Raw genomic sequence first — 5,534 nt, forward strand, 5'->3', positions numbered from 1 at the left:
TGCCCCTCAGCTCCCTCTGTTCCACCCATCATAGGACGGGATGGAGATGCTCAGAGAGATGAGCCCGTAGATTTGGGGCAAAGCCCCAGCGGGCCTGGCACAGATGCACTGCTCTGACTTCATTTGCGAGGCTATGGAGGCAGCAGCCTCTAAGGGAGATGACCTTGGCCGGGGCTCACTGGGGGAGCTCTCATGTGTTCCTCTTCCTCCCCCAACAAGCCCTGCGAGTCACAAGTTCGCCTGGTGCTGGGCGCCTCTCCATGGGCACGACTCCTGACATCTGCACTCCGGGCAAAGAGGCGAGGGCTGTTCTGTTCTCTCGGTATCCCTGAAACCCAGCTCTGCACCTGCCTCGTTAACACTTTTTGCTGAATGATTTTCAGATCTTCCAGAAACTTCTTTTGTCCAATCACCTATGGCAGCAGCTGGTCCCAAAGTCATTTTGGTTCATTAACAGAGTCGCTTTTAGATCCCCCTCCCGTGACCATGGCAACACTGAGGACAGAGACCTCCATACGCCTAATTATAAACCTTAGCCAGCCCCCAGGCAGGCACACACAGTCTCCCAGGCTTGGCTCTAAATACACCCCTTGTAAAGTTCCACGAGATCTGCTCCCCCCCCGAGCTGGGTCCTTGCCTTTCTGTAGTCACCCCAAGTGTAAGGACATGTGCGAGATCTGGAAGATTCCTAACAGGACGCTTCCAAAGTTGATGTGACCAACTTGCCCACCTCCCTTAAGATGTTTATTTAAATGAGTAAGACTAAACAAAATGAACTCTATTGGTGCAACTATTTATCCAAACCTTCTTCACTAAATAGAAACGAAATCTGTCCATAACCCGGTGTTAGGGGCTGAAGTGGGTCCCACCCCACTCCCACATTCATTATGTTGAAGTCCTACCCCACCCCCCCGGCAGCCCAGAATGTGACTATACTTAGAGACAAGGTCTTTAAAGAGGTGATTCAGTTAAAACGAAGTTATTAGGGTGGGCCTGATCCAACAGGACTAGTGTTCTGACAAGAGGGGATGTGGACACAGATACGCACAGAAGGACGACGACCTGGAGACACAGGGAGAAGACGGCCGAATACACGCCAAGGAGAGAGGCCTTGGGACAGATGACCCCCTCAGAAGAAACCAACCCTGCCACCATCTTGATCTTGGACTTCTGGCCTCTGGATCCACGAGACAATAAATTTCTGATGCTTAAGCTGATGGGTCTGTGCTTCTTTGCCCCAGGGGCCCTGGCAGACTCATACACTCACAGAAGTGACAGTAATGAAATGCCCGTGGCTGGGTCCCCTCTTACACACACAACCCCGTGGAGCAGGGCAGAGCTGGGTTATAAACGAGTGAGTCAGACCCCGACAGCTTATTCATTGCTCCGACTAATCCACAGGCCAAACCTTTGAATCACTACTTTATTTATCATAGGGCATGGGCTCAGAAAGTCTCGACGAGAAAATGAGTAGAACCCAAACTCATCAGCTGTACTTCTGAGACATGCCTAATTTCCGAAGCCCTCTCTGGGCCAAAGTGAAAAGAGGTGAAGTGACAGGGCCCTTTGGGGACCCGGTGGTGCTCAAACAGAGCCCTTTGTTCTTCGACTCTGTCCGTCCCAGACGAGGGCAGAGAGAAGGGCCTGTCTTGATCTGCGGGGAGGCCGAGCAGGGGCTGCCTGGCACAGTTGGTTGGGGACGCTGGGCACACAAAGGCCTGGTGGATGGGGACTGGTGGGGGAGGGCAATGTCCAGAAGGGGTCGGGCAGCCCCAGAATGTGCTGTTTCCTCCCACGGAGTCAGAGCAGCAATGTCTTGGTTGGGGAACAAGCAGAGGAGGACGCACGAAGAGCAAAAGTGAGACAGTCTGTGCTCGAGGAGTGGCCAGCGTCTGGGGCCACGAGGGCGAATGGGAGAAGATAATGTGGCTTCAGGAGCCACACTGATCTGGGGCCACCTCCAAAGTAGCTCTCGAGAAGAGAACCTAATACCTCTAATCTCGGAAGAAAAGCAACAATTTGTACTGAGACGAGGGACGGTTCCTGCAGAAATCCAGGTCAGTCGTAACACAAAGAGAAAGACAATGGCATCTGCTGTCTCCGTGAGCGAAGACGGCCCTGGCTCGCCTCTTGTTCCTCCTCTGCTGCCCATTCTTTGGGGTGTGCTGTCTCACTCCCCCTCAGTCCTTTCCCAGTGGTGCCTCCTTTTTTTTTTTACCAGGACTCTAGATTAAGAACTGACCAGACAGCAGAATTCAGTTGCTGGCTGCTTTTCCCCACGCCTGCCCTTGGCAGCAGTCCCCTGGGAGCTGACCAAACACCAGAGACCCACTGAGGCAGAGGTAGGCCTCGGGCAGTAACCAGATTTCACTACAGAGTGGTGGATCTTGTGCCCCAAGAGACACACAGCTGCATAGGGAGACATTTCTGGTGGTCACGACTCAGGGGGTGTATGCTATCGGCGTCTAGTGGGTGGAGACCAGGGATGTTGCTTGATCTCCTGTAATGGGTGGGACGGCCCCCACAGCAAAAAATAACCCAGCCCCAACGTCAATGGTGCTGCGGTTGAGAAAGTGTGCTCTAGCAATTTGGCCTTTGCCAATTTGAGGTTACTAATGATCCTTCGTGTTTCTGGAAAGCCCAGGGAGGCATTTCTGGAGTCGCTGGCTGCCTGAGTCCCAGTTTCCATACTGAGAAAAGAACCAGGACTGCTTGCCGCCGGTTGGCAGAATAAAAGAGATGGGTGTAAAAGTGTCCATCACAAAGGATGCTCAGTAAAAGGCAAAGCAGTGCAGGGATCTGCTTATGCAGTTCCCTCTTCCTGGCCGGACTTAACACCTCTGTGTCCTTCGAGGCCTGGCTTGGATCTTGCCACCTCATCCAAGGAAACTTGCCAGAATCCCCCAAGCCCTGAAGCTTGCATTGGTCATCCCTGATTCTGTCCCACAGCTGCCTGCACCACCTCCGTTGCTGCACTGACCACCCACTCTGCATTTCATTATTCCCAGGGGAGGGAGAGCACTGGAACATCCCTCCTCCAGGGCATGAGGGCTCATCTCTGTCACTGGGGCCCCAGCCCCAGTGTTGGAAGGATCAGCCCTTGCTTAACTGAACTCCTGAGCCCACTTAAGACACAATTTTGGGGAGATGAGGTAAGGGAAGTGGCAAATTAACAAGCGTCTGTTGGGGACAGAAAATAGATCATATAGCCAAACAGAAAGGGGACATTGCCGAGTCTCTACCCTCTCCTCTGAGCCAGAGGCCTGGAACTGAGGGAGAGTCTCACTCAGGGATTTCTGACCAGAAAGGTACAGCTGAAGCTTTGGGAACAGGTATAACGTGCAAAAGCAAACATGGAATTTGTGGAATTTTCCATGTGGAAGATAAAGGAACAGTAAAGAAGGTCATTTTTGGATATAAACTATACAATGGAAAGCTGAACACTAGTGGGATCACTGCAGTGGGGATTCATTGTATAAAATATGAGGGGGCTGTGTGCCAGAGATGCTAAGATTTTCAAGAGGGATTGGGTTCTAAAGTTGAGAAATGCTGACTGAAGCCAACCCATTCATTTCACAGGTGAAGAAACAGACAAAGAGACTTGACCGAGGTCGGGACCTCAGACACAAGAGCCTGCCGGGCTGCACTCCTGCTACTGGGAGACAAGCACCAGAGCCATGCAACCAGAAGATTCCAGTCCTGTTCATTGGGGGGTCACCTAGCCAGGGCAAGCCCACACTCAATGTCTGTAGGAGGCATAACTTTGGGTTCTGATCACGTGCCCTGGGCAAGCAAGGCCAAAAGCCACCCTCTATAAGGGCTAGAACATTCTGGAAGTAAAGGTAGAAGTTATCTTTCTGTGGCCCTCTTTACATTCAATCTATCAAGATTCATCTCCTGAATGAGCTATAAACCCAAGCCCCCCAGCCCTTCTGGCAGATCCTGGACAAGGATCCCCATGGTTAGGAAAGAAGAGAAGTTAATGCCGATTAAAACCGCCCAGTGCAAGGCCCTTGCCAGAGCCGGGGCCCATCAGACGATGAAACAACTTCCCAGCTCAGCTGCCCAAGAGGCCTCCCACTGCTCCTGGATGCCGTAAGAGTCTGGAGACTCCAAGACCAGAATACACCTCAGGAAGGTAGGAGCTGGGACCCTCCAACTGCAAGAAATGTCCCCACCAGCTCCCACCTCAGACAAAGAGGTGCAGGAGTGGCTTTCCCTTAAAGACCCCGGCCTACTGGGCGCCTGAGAGAGAAGGGAGAGCACGCCGGCTGACTGCCCCGTGGCTGCGGGCTGCCCTGCCTCTCCCCGGCTGAGCTCACAGCCGCCGGGGGACAGATTTCCTGTATGTCGTTTTACCCATTTAAGTCCAAGGATGCAACTCCGAGGAGGTGGTGACAGCCTAGCACACGCGGGTGTGTGCACACCCACTCCCTCCCCTCTCAAACCCAGTTCCGGGCCCCGAGTGAGGTCTGGAGGCTCCTTCCTTGCTCCCTGGGACCCCCCACCCCCGGGGCTCCAGCCAGCCCTGTCTTAGGAGGAGAGTGGCGTGGTTTTCAAGTCTGGAATACCAGAATACCAGCCCAGAGGGCACTGAGACTCGCCTGGGTTACCCAGCAGTTGGGGGTAAAGTCAGGAAACAGATGAATCAAGAGGAGGGGGGCCCCAAAATCCCATGTCTGTACCAGGCTACCCTTGTCCTTTCCTCTCCTTCTCAGCACCCCCCTGAACTGGCTCTCAGTTCTTGCCATGACTTTTCTCCCCCTTTCCCATCCCCCATTGCCCCTTCCCCATTCGCAGGCCACCACACCAGTGGGTTTAGACCTCCAGAATTTGAGCACCCACAGAATCCCAGGCGCCTCCCTCCTCCAGGAGCCATTCCTCTACCCCTTCAACCGAGGGCAGACGCCCCCAGGCCGTACTGTAACTCTTCCCCCAATCGTACCCGGGCTGTACCCCCAGCGGCCTTGCCCCACGTCCCCCTCCTGGGCCTCTCAACCCCGCCTCCTTGCCTTTCCCCCTCCCAGCCCCGTTTCCTGCGACCCCCAACTACCACTAAAGCCACGTCCTCTTCAGAGAAGGCGCTCAAAGCCACAAGACCTGCTCCCTCTGCATCCGCAAACTCCTTCACCAGGCCCATTCCATCAACTTTCTCCTTAACCGTCCCGTTCCCACTCCGTCTCCTGCAACCTCTTCGCGACCCCCAAGCTGGTTCCCGCTCCCTCGACCCCAGCCTTCGCGCCTCCCCCCATTAACCCTCAGCTCCGTAGCCTACAAGGCAACCCGCCAATGCGAGCTTCGAGATCGAGCCCCCAACCCGCGGCCGCCGCCACTCACCTGGGCCTCGGCTGCCGCGCGCCGCCGGTCCCGGGCCGGGTCCCCGCCCGGCCGCCCGCCCGCCCGACCGCCCACCACTGGTCGGGCCGCTCCGCCCCGCCGCGCCCGCCGCTCCCCCGCGCGCTCCCGCTTCCGGGTTCCGGAGGGGCGGGGCGGGGGCGTGACGCCAGCGCGCCACGGGGCCGAGCGCCGCGAAG

General features: G+C 55.5%; 1 protein-coding gene across 7 annotated transcripts in view; it reads right to left on the bottom strand.

Annotated features, from left to right (window-relative positions):
- MYO9B (myosin IXB) overlaps positions 1 to 5,448 on the bottom strand; it is an 85,472-nt gene extending 80,024 nt beyond the window's left edge. For all 7 annotated transcript variants that reach the window (XM_087867181.1, XM_087867177.1, XM_087867180.1 and 4 more), the window contains exon 1: positions 5,338 to 5,448. The gene's annotated coding sequence lies outside the window, so the exon portion shown is untranslated. The remainder of the gene's footprint in view (positions 1 to 5,337) is intronic.
- Positions 5,449 to 5,534: the final 86 nt, after the last annotated feature.

Source organism: Ursus americanus, chromosome 14 (assembly GCF_024610735.1).
Source record: "Ursus americanus isolate L20-20 chromosome 14, mUrsAme1.1.p, whole genome shotgun sequence".
Lineage (NCBI taxonomy): Eukaryota > Metazoa > Chordata > Mammalia > Carnivora > Ursidae > Ursus > Ursus americanus.